Here is a 21,672-nt window from a genome sequence, read left to right as displayed (position 1 = left end):
GTAAGCAAATATGTGGCAGGTAATGTGTTTACATGACAGAGTGGAGTTTTGGGGGTTGGGTACGCCAGAGCCTTTCTCGCAAAGTTGGCCTGGAGAATTTGTGAGGGGATTGAGCTGCCTTTGTTCGCGCGGGTGTGCCTGAGGCTCTGGGTCCGTCCGACCCCCTTTCCATCTGTCACTGTATCTGGGCATTTTTGCTGCTTGATTTACAGAGCCTTGAAAAGGTTGAGGCACTCGCTCAGCCCACAGACTGGAAGCGTGCAGAATAAAATATTGTGCCTCAGCACTTAAAGCCCCTGCTAATCTGAACAGCTGATGACTGGAAGGCTGCACGTCCCCTTATCAATCAGTGCATTCCTCCTAACCCACCCTATTACTAATTCAAATCCTCTCTAATTTTCTACAGAGATTAGACTCTGTCCCCGTTTTATCCCATTCTGATTCTGACAGCAACAGGCAGTGCCTTTGTAAAGTCATTAGCAGCAGACAATAGACAGCTTGAAAGGGAGCTCTGGAGTGAATGGAAGAATGAAAGTCAGTTTGTGCCAGGGCTGCTGGCCCGTCTGATTATATTAGACAGCAGATGGAGTGTGCCCCTGTTGCTGGGTAAAACTGCTTTTCTTTTCAAACTGGGAGGAGAAAAGGCATTGCCTTTCTGAAAGTATTGCCGTGGTAATGGAGGTACCACACATGTTGCTGCAGAGGCACCAAGAAGGCAGCTCTGACATTCTGCAGCATCCATCTCACACTGCTTCCCTCGGTTTCGGCAACCTGCCGTAAGATCTTATGGAAAGCAGATACATTAGCAAAGTACTCCATTTTCTCTTTTGCAAAGGGGAAAATTAGGTCATTACACACATCAAAACAAGAATAGTGATGAAAGTAAGCATTCTTACAGTGGAGAGTTGTTTATGGGGGCATTATTTCAATAAAATGTCCATCGGATTCTTTCAAACAGTATGTACCTGATAAAAATAAAGAACAAAAAAATGTTTATAATACATATCAGTCACATTCCCCCATTAATGGTGCCTGAGTACATTACTGCAATTTTGTGAGCGGTGCTTCATTTCATTTATTTTAAGATTGCTGTGCCTTAATAAAAGAGTTATCACATGACTGCCTCGTTTCAAAGTAACACACACACACACTTATCCTTGGAGACAATTAGTGAAAAGTTGTTACTTGCTCTTTTTACACAAGTACAAGCCAACTTCAAATATAGTTCATTATTGGAAGCGTAATGTGACATTCTAAAGATGAGCTAGGGCAGGGGTCAGCAACCTTTACCACTGAAAGAGCCACTTGGACCCGTTTCCCACAGAAAAGAAAACACTGGGAGTCGCAAAACCCGTTTGACATTTAAAATGAAATAACACTGCATACAACGTTTTTTTTGCCTTTATGCTATGTATAAACAAACTATAATGTGTTGCATTTATGAAATTGATGAACTCCTGCAGAGAAAACGAAATTACATTTCTGCATGCAACAAAAACATTTTGAACTCCGAAAAAAAGACGTTGGGTTGAAAGTTACTTTTAAGTAAAATACTCAACGTCTATTTGAGTCCTTCTTGTATTTATGAAAAACGCCGAACTTAAATTTTCCGCCAGCAGCAAACCAAAAATAACATCAGCCAGCTGTCAACCTGAAAAATAAAAGGACTATTTCACTGAACAATGAAAAAATATGAATTTATGTAAAATAATAGGCAATTAAAATATTTATCATACTTGGTTAATGGGATTTCTGCTCCTGGACCTCAGCGCACAGCGTCTGCACATCAGGGCTGTATGACGTCACCTTCATCTTTACACAGGATCGCAAGCTGTCATCTGTGAGGCGTGCGCAATGTTTGTTTTTAATAAAGTTCATGTTGGAGAACACCTGCTCACTTACATATGTGGATCCAAAGATCGACAGGACTCAAAGCGCATACTTTTTAATGTTTACATAAATGTCGGGCATAGCATTCCATGTTTCAAACACAAGTTTGTCCGGTTTTGGAAGGTTTTCAATATCACTCCATTTGTGTTTCTGAGCAAGAACGGCCTTCTGACGGGCAACATCTTCAAGGTCTGCTGTCAAGCGTCTAAACTTGGACACCCATATGTCTTTGTCGGCTATGTCGGCCAGTTCCATCTCAAGATCAGGTTGACTCACACCTGCCAATGCAGTCGTATTCAGTAGGGAAGGGAGTGACCGGGAAGGATAATGTGTTTTTTTCCTCTCTGAACTCACAGAAGCGTTTCCCAAACGATGTTTGCATTGCGATGATTGCAGAATGTAAATACTCCGAATTTATCATGTCGTGACCTTGTTTGAACTCTCTCAAATTGGGGAAGTGAGACAAAGTGCCTTTCTGTAAATCTCTGGCAAGCACTGTCAACTTGCGCTCGAATGCCAAGACATCCTCCAACATGTGTAGGGCTGTACGTCCTTACCCCTGAAGAGCTGTGTTCAGCGTGTTCAGGTGCGCTGTCATGTCTACCATGAAGTGTAGCTTTTCCAGCCACTCTGGCTGTTCCAGCTCAGGAAAGGTGAGCCCTTTGCTGCCCAGGAAAGTTTTCACTTCTTCCAGACACGCGACAAACCGTTTCAGCACCTTCCGTCTGGACAGCCAGCGATAAAAACACGTTGTAGCGGTGTCAGTAAACTGCAGTCAAAGATAGCTTTATTCGAACTAAACAGCCTTGCTTTTAAGCCTCCCTCAACCCGCCCCCCATGGACGCAGATGCTGCAAAAGACGCGTACTCACAAACCCCCGTAGGCTATCTCCCTTAGCCGGAATGCTGGCTAATTGTGAGCCGTTTCGGATGTGCCAGGAAATGTGTCGCCACACTTAGATTGTACAAGATCACCATAATCTTCAAATTTAGAATTACATTTCAAAAGCTAACAAACTAACATAAAATACATTTTAATTAAATACTGACCAATTATTTCCCAAAGCCACAGGGAGCCGCAGCACAGAGGTGAAAGAGCCACAAATGGCTCGGGAGCCGCAGGTTGCCGACCCCCGAGCTAGGGTAATGCAAGTCGTTCCCTTTCCAAAATAGATCCAAAGCAGGACACACTTAAAACTTTTACCATTCTTTCCCCTTTTTGATGCCTCTATCTCGCTGCTTTTCCAAAGCTTTCTGTCATGACTTCACACTTTTGTACCTGGCATTATTTTGCAGATAATTCCTCACACAGTAAACATTCAGCTGGTTGAAAGAGGCTGTCCCGTAATAAAGTCCTCATTCTGCTACCATATCTTATGATCTTACAGTCTCATTTAATTAAAGCTTAGAAAATTAATTGATGTCCCCACTTAAGTGCTATAAACCACAAGCTAACATCGTACGAAGTGTAAAAGAACCAAAAGCAAAAAAATACTATTAATAAACTGTAGTGCTTGTATGGTACACCCCATACTGATAACTAAAATGTAGACTCAACATCACAGCTATTGGATTAAGTGGAAAAAGTTAACAGCCACTCTGCTGTCAAGAGCACTGAATCCTGAATCCCACCACTTGCCATGAGGTCATACTTCTTGCAGTTTTCAACCATTTTCAAACTAGTTTAACGGACTGGCAAGAGAAGTCTTTAATAAATCTGAAATATGCTCAGTGGCCACTTTATTAGGTATACAAAGTGCCCTCCTACTACTATAGCCCATCCACTTCAAGGTTTGACGTGTTGTGTATTCATAGATGCTCTTCGGCATACTGCTGTTGTGACGCAGATTAACTGAGTTACTGTCACTTTCCTGTCAGCTTGGACCAGCCTGTCCATTCTCCTCTGACCTCTCTCATTAATGAGGCGTTTTCACCCATGGACTAACACGTTTTTTTCTTTTTGTTTTCACCCCATTCTCCGTAAACTCTAGAAAATGTCCTGCGTGAATATCCCAGGAGATCAGCAGTTTCTTGGATACAAGCACCCCATTTGGCATAAATCACTTGGATCACATTTGCCCCCATTTTGATGTTTGGTCTGAACAACAACGGGACCTCTTTACCATGGTGGCATGTTTTTATGCATTGAATTGTTGCCACATGATTGCCATTAATGAGCAGGTGTACTGGTGGCTCTAATAAACTCGCCACTGAGTGTATGACTGCTAAGGCCAGGCAGAGCAGGTTCACACTACAGCTGCAACTCATTCCTGTGTGAGGACAGAGGGCCTTCTGGCAGAGCAGATGATGGCACCAAAAATCCCGATAAACACAGATGAGCAGGTTCCCTGGACACCACAGTCCCACCTGGCATTGGTGGGAGGGAGCTGAGCCAATGGAAGCAACATTTAGAGATCAGAGTAATCAAGTTTCATGACAAATGCCTGTGAATTTAAACCTGATTCTGATTTTGATCAATCACACATTGAGGGCTTGTTCGCCATTTTCAATGTATTGGAGTTTCATACATAACATGCAGAAGTTATTCAGTGCAGTAGGGTTCTAGCTTACAGAAGTGTTCCCCCTAACGTGAAATTCAAAGAGATACACTGTACTTACAGGTTAGCCTTCTTGATGAGCTTATTGAATCTGGCCCACTACTGGACAGATCTCCCTCGTGCATTCCCCTCCCCGCACATACCTCTTCCAGATGTGGGCACCGAAAAGGCTGACTCTTGATAACCAACAGCCTTCAGGTAGGGCTGAGTGAGCTTTCAGGAGTCAGTGATGCGTTAGGTATTAAGGCCTCAACTCCCAGAACACCTCAACAGGCCTTGACAGGTCACCAGTCGTCCACCAAAGGTTTTTGAACTGTTTTTATATACCTCTATTGATCAATCATTTAAGATGTTATTCAAATAGTCATGTACTGTATCACTAAATAAAATGATTAACTAGTTAGAAAAAGGAAAATGTGTTTAATTAAAAATAGATTTAAACCATGAAAATAAATTTAAGTAACAATGCCTTTGCCTTTTTTCACAAGTTTGGCAACTCCATTCAAATTAATCATGTTATTGTTCTTATACGATTCCGTGAACCCAAGTCACCCCCCTACAGACACACACACACACACACACACACACACACACACACACACACACACACACACACACACACACACACACACACACACACACACACACACACACACACACACACACACACACACACACACACAAAATTTCCCAGGCTTAAGACTGAATTTATTGAACATTTAAACCAGTGGTTCCCAACCTTTTTTTATGCCATGTAGTCTTACAATTAACCGAGGGGTCCATGACACCAGGTTGGGAACCCCTGATCTAAACTCTCTTCTCAGTATTAAACACACTGTTACTATGGTGACAGTTTCTAACCTAGCATCTCAAGTGCCAGTGCTTCACCAACAAGGTAGCCGCAAACAAATATTATAATTGAAGCCCAGCATGGTCAGATAAGGCAATATCCAACCACCAACTCGTCCATGAAGTGTGTGCAAAGTCCAAAGCATTCTGTGGTCTAAACATACAAATCACCAACTCGTCCATGAAGTGTGTGCAAAGTCCAAAGCATTCTGTGGTCTAAACATACAAATCACCAACTCGTCCATGAAGTGTGTGCAAAGTCCAAAGCATTCTGTGGTCTAAACATACAAATCACCAACTCGTCCATGAAGTGTGTGCAAAGTCCAAAGCATTCTGTGGTCTAAACATACAAATGTCCATAAGACCATAAGGTATTGGAGCAGAATTAGGCCATCTGGCCCATGGAGCTGATCCTTTTCTTTCTATCTCCTCCTCAACCACAGTTCCCAGCCTTCTCTCCATAACCTTTGATGCCATGTCCAATAAAGAACCTATCAATCTCTGCCTTAAATACACCCAATGACCTGGCCTCCACAGCTGCATGTGGCAACAAATTCCACAAATTCACCACCCTTTGGCTAAAGAAATTTCTCCACATCTCTGTTTTGAAAGGGCACCCCTCTATCCTGAGGCTGTGCCCTCTTGTCCTAGTCTCTCCCACCATGGGAAACATCCTTTCCACATCTACTCTGTCTAGGCCTTTCAACATTCAAAAGGTTTCAATGAGTATCCCCCTCATCCTTCTAAATTCCAGCGAGTACAGACCCAGAGCTATCAAACGTTCCTCGTATGATAACCATTTCATCCTTGTGAACCTCCTCTGGACCCTCTCCAATGCCAGCACGCCTTTTCTAAGATGAGGGGCCCAAAACTGTTCACAATACTCAATGTGAGGCCTAACCCGTGCCTTATAAAGCCTCAGCATCACATCCTAGCTCTTGTATTCTAGATCTCTTGAAATGAATGTTAACATAGCATTTGCCTTCCTCACCACCAACTCAACCTGAAAGTTATTCTTCAGAGTGTTCTGCACAAGTACTCGCAAGTCCCTCTGCATCTAAGATTTTTGGATTTTCTCCCTGTTTAGAAAATAGTCCGCACATTTATTTCTACTACCAAAGTGCATGACCGTGCATTTTCCAACATTGTATTTAATTTGCCACTTTCTTGCCCATTCTCCTAATCTGTCTAAGTCCTTCTGCATCCGATCTATTTCTTCAACACTACCTGCCTCTCCACCAACCTTTGTATCATCTGCAAACTTGGCAGCAAAGCCATTTATCCCAACATCTAAATCACTCATATACAGCATAAAAAGAAGTGGCCCCAACATCTACCCCTGCAGAACACCACTAGTCACTAGCAGCCAACCAGAAAAGGATCCTTTTATTCCCACTTGCTGTCTCCTACCAATCAGCCAATGCTCTAACCATGTTAGTAACTTCCCTGTAATACCACGGACTCTTAACTTTCCTCATGTGTGGCACCTTGTCAAAGGCCTTCTGAAAGTTCAAATATACAACATCTACTACATTCCCTTTATCTATCCTACTTATAATCTCCTCAAGTAATTCCAACAAGTTCATCAAGCAGGATTTTCCCTGAAGGAAACCATGCTGACTTTGTACTATCTTGTCCTGTGTCACTGAGTACTCCATCACCTCTTCCTTAACAATTGACTCCAATATCTTCCCAACCACTGAGGTCAGGCTAGCTGATTTATAATTTCCTTTCTGCTGCCTTCTTCCTTTCTTAAAGAGTGGGCTAACATTTGCAATTTTCCAGTCCTCTGGCACCATGCCAAAGTCCAATGGTTTCCGAAAGATCATTTCTAATGCCACCATAATCTCTATCGTTACCTCTTTTAGAACCCTAGGATGCAGTTCATCTGGTCCGGGTGACTTATGTACCTTTAGGTCTTTCAGCTTTTTGAGCACCTTCTCTCTTGTAACAGTAATTGCAGCCACTTCTCTTCCTTCACACACTACAACATCAGGCACACAGCAAGTGTCTTCCACAGTGATGCAAAACACTCATTTAGTTCATTAGCCATTTCCTTGTCCCCCGTTATTATTTCTCCTGCCTAATGTTCTAGCAGTCCTATATCCACTCTCACTTCTCTTTTATTTTTAATCAGAATCAGAATCAGAATCAGAATCAGACTTTAATCGCCAAGTACCTGTACACATACAAGGAATTTACTTCCGGCAGATGTTGTCTCTCTGCTCATAACAATAATAATGATAAATATAAATGAAAATATAGATTATACATACATACTTGAAAAAACTTTTACTTTGACATTATTTGATAGCTTGCTTTCATGTTTCCTCTTTTTCCTTCTAATGATTTTTTATTTGCTCTCTGTAGGCTTTTAAAAACTTCCCAATCCTCTAACGTCCCACTAATTGTTGCTTTATTGTATGCCCTTTATTTTGCTTTTACAATACCTTTGACTTCCCTTGTCATCTGTCAGTCACCTCACTTTGTCCCATCGCTTCAGGCAACCGGGTATATTTTGGTATGTTGTATATCTGCAAGGTCTGCTACGTGTAACCACTGAAAGATTTTACTTCAGGAATGGCTTTGCTGCAATCATGGGTGACAACGGGGAGAAGTAAGCAACACACTGCACAGCAGGAGCAGCTGCCAAAGGGGACTTAGCAACTGCACAGGAGGTCACATTCACAAAGAGTCTTCTGGGAGCACTTCTCTCTCATTAGCTTGACTCAGGCATAATGGGCAAGGATTCGCTTAAAAAGGGACAGCTTGTAACCTGTAACATTAGTTGAACTTTTTCCCTCAATGCACAGTTTAAAAATAGTTATATAGCCTAATCTGCTGGAGATAGAAACTGATAATAATGTTGGGAAGAAGATGGGTGATAAGGCCATGGTGACCTACATGACTGACAACCTATCTTCTTAACAAAAGATTTAAATGATTGATAAAGGAATACATAATTTAGAGAAAATCAGGTATAAGTAGTGAAATAAAGAAAACAAATTGAGATTGGATTGAAATACATTTTATTTTATTAAGAGTTTAGCATGGAAATAGGCTCTTCGGCTCATGTGACCAATTGACCTACTAACCCATTCGTCTTTGGAGGAAACCGGAGCACCCGGAGGAAATCCACTGGAATGTCAGGGTCAAACGCAAAGCTCCAGCTCTGTGAAGCAGCAGCTCTACACGCTGCACCACCGTGCCTTTCCTAAATACACGTGGAAGAGAAGAGACAGACATACACCCGAGGGCAGTGGTGAGAAATTAAAAGAGAATGGAAAAATTAAAAATGTCGAAGTCCCAGCTATTTCCTACAAGTGTAATATGCCCAGTGAGATTGTCAATCAAGTGCCGTAGACACTCTGTTAAGAAGCTTATGAGGTGCATTAATTAGCAACTGATGTACACTTAGCAAAAAAATGTTGAAACTTGAAAGTTGAAAGCCATTGGACATTTTTGCGAGGCTAACATTAGAGTGTCGTAAACTACCCAGCAGGCTGTATGCCATCTTGGTGGCAGCACTTCTCCAGTGTAAGCTGCTGTCTGATTGGAGGATTATTAGTCTGGTGCATCATTCTTCTCCGTGCTTTTTCTCCCAACGTAAGAGCATAAATAATTTCCAGTACTCGTTTTATCACGTCCTGTTACTGTATTTGTCAAAGTACTTATTTAATAAACATGCAAAATGTCTGTTGTTTCCTGAATAACTAGTAAAGTTGCTGCATATACAAGGTGGAAGTTTGTTTGGATCTCATTTCACCAACAAATGCAAGATGACTTTCTCTGCTCTCTGGTCCCTGTCAAAGTCAACACAGAAACAGGTTATTGAGGGCATTGGTGGTTTATTCGTACCTCTCCCTCTCTTTTTGCAGAAGTATATGACTCAAACACTCCCAATTCCTGAGCTCACATTGTGGCCAATCACACATGTGAATTGAAAGGCTACACCTGTGTTACTGCCTGTTGCACTGACACTCTGCTCTCTGCTCTGACCCACTTCCCATTGCAGATGGCAGGTTTTCAAATGATCGTTTTAACTGTAACAAAGAAGACCTGCTGCGTTGTAATAAGTGAAGTAAAAGATTAATTCAGCTGCACCTTTTCCCACCATTGACACTGTTTGTTATTAAAAAATAAGTAGTAGGTAAAACTGAAGCAAGGAATAAAAATTGTTTCTGCATCTCCATCACTGGATCACGGTATATCTCCCTGTACTTCTGCCGTTCCCTGTGTGGATTTCATTTGCCACTACAACTTGGTAGATTAGTTCAGTGTGTGCCATGTGTCAAGGACAGAGCCAATCAGTTCAGAAGTATAGAAAATGGTGGCACAGGGACTTGGGGAAACTGCTAATGAAAAGCTATAACCTCAAAATGACTGATAGAAAAATAGCATCAAAATTCCTCCCCCATCGTTAGCATGAAGTACACTATTTAGAAGCAAACTAACCCATCACCCCACTTCCAAATTTCAGTTCATTTGGTCTGAACTTCAGAGAAAGAGTACAATGCATAATCAATACCATGCAGTCTTAAGTATTACTTAGGAATCAATTTGTAGAAAATGGATGTCATATATGAAATATGGATGGTGAAAATAGAAAATGCTTGTTACAATTTCCCTGTAGCATCTATGGTATAAGTGTATGCTGCAATCCTAGAATCCTGCAGTAGTTGCAGCACAGATCATGCAGTCCATCATGTCTATGCCAGATCTCTACTAGAGCAACCAATTCTTTCCAATCTTATTATTCTTTTCCATAGCCTTGCAAAATTTGCTCGACCAAATATTTATCTAAAACCGTCTTGAGGGCCATCATGGAATCCTTCCCTGTGCTTCCACCATGTCTGTGGATCCCTGGTTCCAAGCACATGTGGTGTAAGAGATTTTCCTCCTGTCATCATTCTCTCTTTCCCCATTTATTTTATACCTGTGACCGCGAGACTTTAGTCCTTCAACCAAAGGAACTTTCATTCTGTCCAGACTCCTTATTATTTTATATTCTTTTATTAAATCCTTCTCTGCTCTAAGCAAGCAGTTCAGCTTCTAGACAATATCATTGTAACTGTATTTGGAAGGAATCATTCTTTTCTGAGCCTTCTCCATTTTCCTCAAATTCTTCCCATAAACTGGTGACAGAATTGAAAACAATATTGCAGTTGAGGCTTTGACTATTGTTTTTTTTAAAATTCAGCATTCCTAACTCTGTTGATAAAATCCCAGAACTGTGTTTGCCTTCTTAACCACTTTCTCAATTTGCTCTGCCTCTATTCACACATAGGCTCAGATCATTCTACTTCTGCACCCTTTTGGAACAGAAGCATTCATTGTCTTTTTTTCATTTTCCCCACCAAGATACATCATTTCACAACTATCTGGCATGCATTTGGTTATTCCACCAGCTAGTCAATGTCATGCTGTATGCTGTCACAAATATCCCTGCAGTTGACAATATAGCCAAGTTTTGTTTCATCCTCAGATTTAGATATTGCCTTCAAATCTAGGTCATCAATATAGATTTTTTAAAACTTAGAAGTTCCTGGTGAATACAACTATTCACTGTCCTCTGGTCTAAATAATAACCATTAAGTACAATCCTCTGTAATCTATTTCTTAGCCAATGTTGTACCCGTACTAACAATGCCCTTTATGTGCCATTTACTTCAACTTCACTGATGAGCATATTGTATGGCAATTTGCCAAAAACTTTTACACTAAATTAACTATATTCCCCTTATCAATTCTCCCTGCTACTTCATCAAAAAGCAATATCACATTGACTGATCACAATTTGACTTTCAGCAATTTGTGCTGACTTGACTTAATTGGTTGATTGTCCTGTCACAGATCAATGTTTCCAAAAGCTTTTCCACACCAAAGTGTAACTGATTTTCTTATCATTCCTGGTGAGGAAGGGTGATAAGCAGGTGGAGCTGTGGTGAAAAGTCTGGGTGAGGATGTGGCTGAAGAGCAGGACAGGAACTGAAATAATCTCTCCTCACCTAGATCCACCTGTTGTCTGCTAACTCATATTCCACCCTTTATATCACCTCTCTATACTGGCTATCTCCACTCTATCTTTCAGCCCAACTGCAGGAACTCAGCCTGAAACACTGGTTGCCTTTTTTTCTCCACAGATGCTTCCTGACCTGCTGGGTTCCTTCAGCATCTTGTTGGTCATTCTCTTTCCACACATGCTAATTGACTGGTTGAGTTCTTCCAGCCCTTTGGTTCTTGGTTCAGATTCCAACATTTGAATTTATTAGAATTAGAATTTATTTAAATCTTACATCCATCCCACAATATGTGAAAGTAAAAATCCTTGCGTTATGACTCCGAGGCAATGTACAGACATGTGAACTTAAAAGTCTTTTTCTTTTCCAATATTTTTATTGAATTTCATATACACAAATACAGAGTTCATAAAGATATTATAACTCAAAATAAGATAGCACAAAATGCACTATATATAAATCATAGTGATACAATCACAGTATCCCATATTGATGATCTATCAAATAAAATAAATTGAATAATGAAATACATTAGGATGACTGATTATAGTATTTTAAAAAATCTATACCCCCTACCAAGGCAAAGCTGGTTGGAGAAAGAAAAACAAGACAAAAAGAAGAGTACTTTACCATATAGTATTTTATAATAATAGCCCAGATCTATATTATAATAACAATACAAAGATTTTTAAAATAGTTCAGAAAGGGTCCCCATAACGTTTGTAAAAGTCTAATGACTTGTAGAAAGAAGCTGTCCTGTAGCCTGTTTGTCCTGGATTTAACGCTGTGGTACCGTTTACCAGTCGGAAGCAGCTGGAACAGTTTATGGTTGGGGTGACTGGTGTCCCCAATGAACTTCCAGTCCTTCTTTCTGCACCAGCTGCTACAAATGTCCTCAGTGAAAGGAAGATTACATCCAGAGCTGCACTGGGCTGTTTGTACCACTCTCACAGTGCCCAGAGATCAAGATTGGTGCAGTTCCTGTACTGGGCAGAGATACAGCCAGCCAGTATGCTGTCAATGATGCCCTTGTAGAAGGTCTTGAGGATTTGGGGGATTTGGGGTGACTCGTGTTCCCGATGATACATACCTGCTGCTGTAAATGTCCTCAATGGAGGACAGTTCATAGCACCTTTATTTGTTTACCAGTATTTCTTCTAAGCCTCTTCACCTGTCAGTTTGCCTTTCCTTAGCTCCTAAATCTTGGATCAAATTTTTGGTCAGAGTTTTGGCCCAAAGCATTGACATTCCTTTTCTCCCCACAGATGCTGTTTGATACATTGAGTTCCTCCAGAAAGTTGCTTCTTGTTGCAAGTTCTGGCACCAGCAACCCCGTGTGTCTCCAAGGTTTTACTCATGTCTGAATATCATTTTGCATGACTCACTGTCAAATTTTCTTTTGACCATGTCCCTGTGGAGATCTTTTGGTGGGAAATTAAGTCCAGGTTATTATTATTGCCCAGAAGTTTTCATGATTTTTTTTTAACCAGACATCCCAGTAAAGGTTTTCTTCCTGAATTAGGGAGTAGTGGCAAATTCCAATTATCTTTCATCTAATGGTGGCAATGTTTTCCCTGGTGATTTGCATTTTTCCTCCCATTGCTTTAAGTTTGGGTGTATGGAGAGTGGCTGGTTGCTCACTCCTGCATAAAGTTTACACTGCCTTGTTTACGTGTTGCTGCCAGAAAGCTTGCATTGTGCACAATACCCAATTATGAGGACTTGTATGTTGGTAAGGAGACCTGATTATATTCCATGCATGATTGCTGTTGTTATGATTATGAACTATATTTTTATTCTCTACTTTCCTTCTCTCCCAAGAACCCTGTAACATGACAGACGTTAAATGATTTGTATAGCAGTAAGCTTATTTCAGATAAGTGCTGCATGCTGTTTACCTCATCCAGTTTTACAATAACTTCAAACTAGGGCCAGCTAATGGATTATTTTTGCTCTTTGATTGGACTGTTTATCTCAGCTATGTTGTTTTGCTCCATGTACAGATCATCCTGAATAGGTCAACATCTTCCAGCAAATGTTACCTCACTGGGAGAAAACACGTTTCGTTCATGAATGTCCTTGTGAATAATTTTAATCTTTGCTCCAGATCAAGTTGGCACTGACCCAGTTCAAGCCAATGCCAAAGGCTTAATGTTTACAACTACTGAATCATATTATAACGTACTGTCAGTACGCACAGCACCACCAGTTACAGAGAGCTAGAGTTCTTTCAGCCTAGAGCAAACAACTCTCCTGGCCAATTATAGTCTAAAAAAAATAGAATCAAAACAAAAAAACAGCAAAAAGTCAATAATTTAGCACTTCAGTTCCATTGACAGAGACAGAACGTGCAACGGAAGAGACTAACAGCCTCATTTTGACGACTTGACTCAATCTAATCTGCAGCCTGTGGATTGAGTTAACTACTGAAATAATTCAATACAAGTTTAAAAAAGGTTCAGTGAGAGTTTTATTCTTAATGTTTTAGTTGGAAGGAGGAAGAGTGATTAGTTCAAATCTAGTGTGATTAAAGTTTTCTCAGTCTGACTCAAGCGTTCCAGTGAGGTCAGTTCTGATTTAAGGCTTTGATTTTATGACAGAGGGGAAAGCAGGCTAAAGGCGGATTTCATACACTCATCTTTACTCAGTACACCTGTGGACAGACCATAACACACTACCTAGGACAGTTCATGACGTGCATTGTTTATGTCCCTGCCAGATTTACACAGGGGAAGGAGTTATGGCAGAGGGTGTCCGTAGGAGACTCTAAACACCTCATTAACAGATTTATCCAACCCCTGCAGTGTAATTATGTGGATGTAGCTTCACCACAGGGCTTACCACTACCTTCTCTATATAGACGGGATCAGAGATATGACAAAATTATTCCAGGAATAATTCCAAAATTATACATTGTTTTCCCACGGGGAAAGCTTCAGGAGTAAACCTTGAGGAAAAGTCTGGTACTGGAGTCCCTAAGGAAGTCCTACACTGTGTTCAACATTGACTGCCACCTCCTGCGACGCTGCTGGTGCCAAGTGTTTGGGTCTCTGCTGCTCCTTTAGGTTCGTGGAGAGGAGGAGCCAGCTGCATGGGCAACAGATTGCCCTCCATATCACACAACCTTGTCTTGTGTATCGACACCACCAGGATGCAAACATCGACGGTCAATCAGGGCCAAAGGACTACATTGTTTATCAGAAACTTTTTCATAAACCTTGCAGTCTTCACTGCAACTGCAAATACCTAGACACGGTTCTGCATTTATTTGACCAGCAGTCATCCCAGCCTTACTTGCAGATTAGATGGAGCAAGATAGCAGCACAATATATTCCACATGTATTTATTATTGAGCCATTCAAAACAGGAATCAACGATTCTTTTGGAATGTGGAGGGAGGACCTCAGTGCAGGAAAGTAGAGGGGGAATGGCCTTGAAAGTGTTGTCTGTGAGGGAGGGGAGCCAACCAAACTGATACACTGTCATTGAGGGAGGAGGATGACTTTGAGTACACTGTCCATGAAGGAGGGAGCAAATCACCCTAACTGAGGTAAATCAATCCGAGTACACTTCTGTGTAAGCATGGAGGTTAGGAAGAAGTCGTGCTGGATATTCACTATAAAGGGGATGTGAGCCAGCTGGTGGTGTAGTGGCATCAAACTTCGAGGCAATTGGTCCCGCGTTCGAATCCAGCTGGCTCCTTGCACACTTTCCATACGTGCCAGGTCGAGCGTCGCGGCAACTTGGACACATAACAAAAAGCAGAGAGAAACACTAAAAAAATACCGGCAAGGTTGCCGCCTGATGCACCACAAGGTGCTGAAAGGAACAACAGCAAAGGGGAAGGGGCGAGGCGAAATCTTCCTGAATACCCTGCGTGTGAGGAACAGGACAAGTCACCCTGAATACATTCCCTGTGAGGGGAAATTACCCCAAATACACTTTTCATGGGGGAAGGAGATCAAGGGAGAAATTATCCTCAATGCACACACCGCGTAGTAAAGGGGTTGGGTTGAACGTCTTGAATACATTGGCCAAGGAAGAAGAAGACCAGAGGGTAATTGCCTTGAATGCTCTCTCCATGAGAGAAAGGGACAAGGGGGATATTACTGTGAATATGCTCAGGGTGTAGCGGAGGGTGAGATTCACGCTGAATGTACAATCACTGAGGAAAGTGCAGAAATCACTGATTTCACCCTTCAGTGTAATCCGCCTGAATACATTCTCAGTGAGGTGATGGTGAGCAAATTGTGTGAATATTCTCTAAGTAGGAAAGAGTAGTAAGAAGTTGTCTTGAATAGTATCCTGTTGCTAGTATAAAACCCCAGCCAAGGCCTATTTGAATGAACAGTCCATTTTCGTGCTATAAATGGACTTTTACGGATATTAAAATAGTGAGTGATGTCAAACTGGCTTTATAATTACCCCTCAATGCCAGAAGCTGAATTCAAAGCTGCAGTAATTAACTGAGTCATCACGCTGTGGAATGGTGGCTTGATGAAAGCATTAATATACTTGTTATCCGAGCAGACAGAATCTGATCCCTTAGTTAGTAAGCCCGATCGGCAGAACAAGTAAGACAGTGAACGTCAATGGAATTCAAAGCTAAATTGCATCTACTTGCATGCAAGGGCATAACAAGTAAATGAGAAGAACTAAGAACCTTAATTAACACGGGGTGCATGATATTGCTTCCATCGCTGAGCATGGTGGAAGGACGGGCAGGTACAGAATTTTTAGCAAGACAAGGATAGAGTTAAAAGGGACGAGGCGTTGCACTGTTAGTCAAAGATTGCAATACAGTACTGAGAGAAGATATTCAAGAAGGTTCCTCAAATGAGGCCATGTGGTTATTAATTAGAAACAAAATGTGCGTCGTCATTTTGCTGGGGTGTATTACAGACATTTCAATGGTTGACACGAGAGACTCCATGAAAGTAGAGTTAACGTGCAGAGAGTATTTCAGATTCACAAATATTAATTGGCATTGCCTTAGCATTAAATTCTCAGATCAGGCAGAATTTCTGAGATGCGTCCAAGGGAATTTTATGAAGCATTAACAGAATCAGAATCAGGTTGAATATCACTGGCATATGTCATGAAATGTATTACTTCATGGTAGCAGTACATTGCAATACATACACACACACACACACACACACATATATATATATATATATATATAGTGCAAAAAGAGGGGAAGAATAGTGAGGTAGTGTTCATGGGTTCAAAGCCCATTCAGAACTCTGATAGCAGAAGGGAAGAAGTTGTTCCTGAATCATTGAGTGTGTGCCTTTGGACTCCTGTACCTCCTCCCTGAGGGTAGCAATAAGAAGAATCTATGTCCTGGATGATGGGAGAACTTAGCCATGGATGCCACCTTTTTGAGGCTTTGCTCTTTGAAGATGTCCTGGATGCTGGGGAGGTTAGTGCCCAAGATGGAGCTGACTGAGTTTACAACTTTCTGTGCTTATTTCGATCCCGTACTACACCCACACCAGACAGTGATGCAGCTAGTTAGAATGTGCTCCATGGTACATCTGTAGAAATTTGCAAGTGTCATTGGTGACATACCTAATCTCTTCAAACTCCACATGAAATACAGTCGCTGTCATGCCTTGTTTGTAACTGCATCCTTATGTTAGGCCCAGAATAGATCCTCAGAGATGTTGACACCCAGGAGCTTTGAAATTGCTCACTCTTTCCACTTCTGATCCCTCTATGAGGATAGACCAACAAGGGATGGAGCATTGCTGGATCTCACCTAAGAGAATGTATAGTAGTTGGCCAAGTGGAGGAAGTGTTAGTAGGTGAGTTTTTGGAGATGACCAAAACACCATATATTTTAAGCAACACACACAAAATGCTGGAGGAACTCACCAGGCCAGGCAGCATCTATGGAAAAAAGTAAACAGTCAACCTTTCGGGCTGAGATCCTTTATCTGGACTGGATGAATACCATATATTTAAAAGTGGTCATGGAAAAAGATTGGAAAGGACCAATCAAGTCAAGGTCAACAATCTCTTGTGAAATGAAAACAAATTGTATCAACAGGGAGGTAATCTCAGAATTGCTGCCTGTGCCACATGCTAACGAGCGCAAGAATAACATGATCAGGCATGTTAATACATGGCTGAGAGACTGGTGTAGGGGTCAGAGCTTCGAGCTTCTGGATCATTGGGACCTCTTCAGGGGGAGGTACGACCTGCAGAAACAGGACAGGTTGCACCTGAACCAAAAGGGGTCCAATATCACAGCAAGCAGATTTAATAGAGCTGTTAGGAAGAGTTTAAATTAATTTGGCAGAGGAATGGGAACCAGAGTGATAGGGCTGAGGAAGGGGAAAACAGAAATAAACCAAAGTTAGCGTGCAACAGAGATTATAGAAAGGACGGGCAGGAGATGAGGCATAATCACAGCCAGTGGGATGAGTTACAGGGTAATAGAGGCGTGGTGCAGTTAAAACAGAAGGCAACAAATACTGGACTAAAAGTATTATGTTTGAATGCATGCAACATAAGAAATAAAATGGACGATCGTGAAATTCAGCTACAGACTGGCAAATATGACATTGTGGCCATCTCTGAAACTCGGCTAAGGAATGGCTGCTATTGGGAGCTGAACGTCCAAGGATATATTGTGTATTGGAAAGATAGGTTAGTAGGCAGAGGGGGTGGTGTGGCCCTGTGTATAAGAAATAATATTAAATCATTAGAAAGGCATGACATAGGATCGGAAGATGGAGAATCTCTATGGGTTGAGTTAAGAAATGGCAAAGGTAAAAGGACCCTAATGGCAGTTGTATACAGGCCTCCAAACAGTAGCCAGGATGTGGATTACAAATTACTGCAGGAGATAGAAAAGGCATGTCAGAAGGGCATTGTCATGATAATCGTTGTGGATTTTAACATGAAAGTGATTAAGAAAACCAAGTCAGTACTGAACCTGAAGAAAAAGAATTTCTATGGGACAGCTTTTGAGTACAGCTTGTTGTTGAGCCCACTAGTGCTGGATTGGGTGTTGTGCTGTGATCCGGAGGTGATGAGAGAACTTAAGGTTAAGAAACCCTTAGGGAACAGTGATTGAGTACACTTTGAAATTTCAGAAGGAGAAACAAAATTCAAATCTGTTGTTAGTTCAGTGAAATAAGGGCATGAGAGGGGAACTGGCTGAAGTTGACTGGAAAGGGACACTAGCAGGATAGACAGCAGAGCAGCAATGGCTGGAGTTTCTGCAAAAAATGAGAGCAGTGCAAGACAGATATATTCCAAATAAGAAGAAATTTTTGAATGGAAGAAAGACATGGAAGAAGTGAAGTCAGAGCCAAAGTAAAAGCAAAAGAGAGGGCATACAAGGAAGCCAAAGATAGTGGAAAGATAGAAGATTGGGAAGCTTTTAAAAACTTGCAGAAGGAAACTAAGAAGGTCAATAGGAAGGAAAAGATGAATTATGAAAGGAAGCTGATGACTAATACCAAAGAAGATACTAAAAGCTTTGCTAAGTATTTAAAGGGTAAAAGAGAGTTGAAGGCCAATAGAAAATGACACTGGAGATATTGTAATGAGAATCTCAGAGATGACAGAGGAACTGAATGTGTATTTTGCATCAGTCTTCATAGTGGAAGACATCTGCCGTATACTAGGCATTCAAGAGTGTCAGGGAAGTGAAGTTTGTGCAGTGAAAATTACAACTGAGAAGGTGCTCAGGAGGCTTAATGGTCTGAGGGTGGATAAATCTCCTGGACCTGATGGAATGCACCCTCAGGTTCTGAAGGAAGTAGCTGGAGAGATTGCGGATTCATTAACAATGATCTTTTAAGAATCGAGATTCTGGGATCGTACTGGATGACTGGAAAATTGCAAATGTTACTCTGCTATTTAAGATGGGTGGGAGGCAGCAGAAAGGAAACTATAGACCTGTTAGCCTATACCTGGATGCACATGACAAGATAGGCCAAAGCCAGCATGGTTTCCTGAAAGGAAAATCCTGCCTGACTAACCTACTGCAATATTTTGAGGAAATTACAAACAGGGTAGACAAAGGAAATGCAGTAGATGTGGTGTACTTGGATTTTCAGAAGGCCTTTGACAAGATGAGCACATGAGGCTGCTTAGCAAGATAAGAGCCCATAGAATTACATGGGAGTTACTAGGATGGGTGGAGCATTGGTTGATTGGCAAAAAACATAGAGTGGGAATAAAAAGATCCTATACTGGCTGGCTACCAGTTCCACAGGGGTTGGTGTTGGGACCACTGCTTTTTATAATGTCTGCCAATGATTTGGACTCTGGGATTTACTAATGATACACAGATAGGTGGAGGAGTGGGTAGTGTTGTGGAAACAAAGAGCCTGCAGAGAGACTTAGATAATTTAGGGGAATGGGCAAAGAAGTGGCAAATGAAATACAATGTTGGAAAGTGTATGGTCATGCACTTTGGTGGAAGATATAAGCAGGCAGACTATTATTTAGATGGAGAGAGAATTCAAAATGCAGAGATGCAAAGGGACTTGTGAGTCCTTGTGCAGGATACCCTGAAGATTAACCTCCAGGTTGAGTTGTTGGTGAAGAAGGTGAATGCAATGTTGGCATTCATTTCTAGAGGTATAGAATATAAGAGCAGGGATGTAATGTTGAGGCACTATAAGGCACTTGTGAGACCACACTGGGAGTATTGTGCGCAGCTTTGGGCTCCTTATTTTAGAAAGGATATACTGACATTGGAGAGGGTTCAGGGAAGATTTACGAGAATGATTGCAGGACTGAAAAGGTTACCATATAAGGAACATCTGGCAGCTCTTGGGCTGCATTCCCTGGAGTTCAGAAGAATGAGGGAGAAACTCATAGAAACATTCTGAATGTTAAAAGGCCTGAACAGATTAGATACGGCAAAGGGAGTTCCCATGGTAGGAGAGACTAGGACAATAGGGCAAAACTTCAGGATTGAAGTTCATTAGAATAGAGATGTGTAGAAATTACTTTAGTCAGAGGGTGGTAAATCTGTGGAATTTGTTGCCACGAGTGGCTGTGGAAGCCAAGTCATTGGGTGCATTTAAGGCAGAGATAGATAGGTTCCTGATTAGCCAGGCCATCAAAAGGTATGGGGAGAAGGCAGGGGAGTGGAGATGACTGGAAGAATTGGATCAGCCCATAATTGAATGGCAGAGTGGACTCGATGGACCAAATGGCCTACCTCTCCTCCTATATCTTATGGTCTTATGGGTGCATATGATTGACGTGAACTCCTGTAACTTGTTAATAAGGTCCCACATAGGAGATTGGTTCAGAAGGTTAGGGCCTGGGATGCATGGAAAATTGGTAAACTGGATCTGGAACTGGCTTGGCAATAGGAGACGGAGAGTGCCAGGGAAGAGTTGTTTTATAATTGAATGCTGGTGACCAGTAATGATCCACAAGGATCAGTACTGTGACCCTTGCTGTAAGTAGCATACATGAATGAGTTGGATATGAATGTGGGAGTTGTGATCAGTAAGCTCTTGGAAACACAACGTTCCTGATAGAGCGATAGTAAGCTGCTGAGAGATATTAATATTTTGGTGACGTGGTAGATGGAATTTAATCCAGGTAAATGTGAGCTGATGACGTTGGGAGTACTAATGATTCTAGGATGTACACCATAAGTGATTACGTCTTAGGAAGCATTGAAGATCAAAGTCCTTGAAGGTAGATAAATATGGCATAGTGTGGAATAATAGCCAGGCATTAAATACAGTAGTCGGGTGGATTACTGTATGTTCCAACCTTGATTAGACCTTAACTGGGTTATTCCATTCTGTTCTGATCATCATGCTATAGGAAGGATGTGACAGAGGTGGAGAAGACACAGAGGAGATTCACCAGTATATTGCCTTGGACGGAACTGTTCAGTTATAAGGAAAAACTAGATATGAGGAGGTTAAGAGGGGATACTGTATGACTGAGGTATATAAAATTATGAAGGGTACAGGAAGGGTAGACTTTTCATCGCCAGAGGACATAGATTTATGGATATCCTGGAAGAGATTTAGAGAACATATGAGGTGAAACTTCTCCAGCCTGAGAGAAGTACTTGGAATATAATGCCTAAAAGAGTGGTTGAATCCTGGTCAATGACAGCATTTAAGCACTTAAGTTGCCTTGGCACCAGAGGAATATAGACCGAATGCTGGGAAACTAAATTCATACAGAGGGATGCCAACGGTTCAGCATGGATGAGATGGATTGAATGGCCTGTTTGAAAGCTGTAAGATTCCATGACTCTGACTTGAACTGCAGCTCCTCTATAAATAGCTTCAACATGTGTAGAGTGAGTCTCTTTTCTTCTGGCTGAAAATGAAACTTATTTTTTTACATTTG

The 21,672-nt window shown here is 41.5% G+C and overlaps 1 protein-coding gene and 1 long non-coding RNA gene across 2 annotated transcripts in view; one reads left to right on the top strand and one right to left on the bottom strand.

The window, feature by feature from the left end:
- LOC132394131 (guanine nucleotide-binding protein G(I)/G(S)/G(O) subunit gamma-7-like) overlaps positions 1-21,672 on the top strand; it is a 323,380-nt gene that overhangs the window by 286,839 nt on the left and 14,869 nt on the right. The window lies entirely within an intron of this gene.
- LOC132393685 (uncharacterized) overlaps positions 1-21,672 on the bottom strand; it is a 33,307-nt gene that overhangs the window by 5,723 nt on the left and 5,912 nt on the right. The window contains exon 2 of the long non-coding RNA XR_009512036.1: positions 897-965. This is a non-coding gene — a long non-coding RNA (uncharacterized LOC132393685). The remainder of the gene's footprint in view (positions 1-896; positions 966-21,672) is intronic.

This window comes from Hypanus sabinus, chromosome 5 (assembly GCF_030144855.1).
Source record: "Hypanus sabinus isolate sHypSab1 chromosome 5, sHypSab1.hap1, whole genome shotgun sequence".
In the NCBI taxonomy this organism is placed as follows: Eukaryota; Metazoa; Chordata; class Chondrichthyes; order Myliobatiformes; family Dasyatidae; genus Hypanus; species Hypanus sabinus.
Note: the sequence above shows the minus strand (reverse complement) of the source record. Positions and strands in the feature narration are given on the sequence as shown.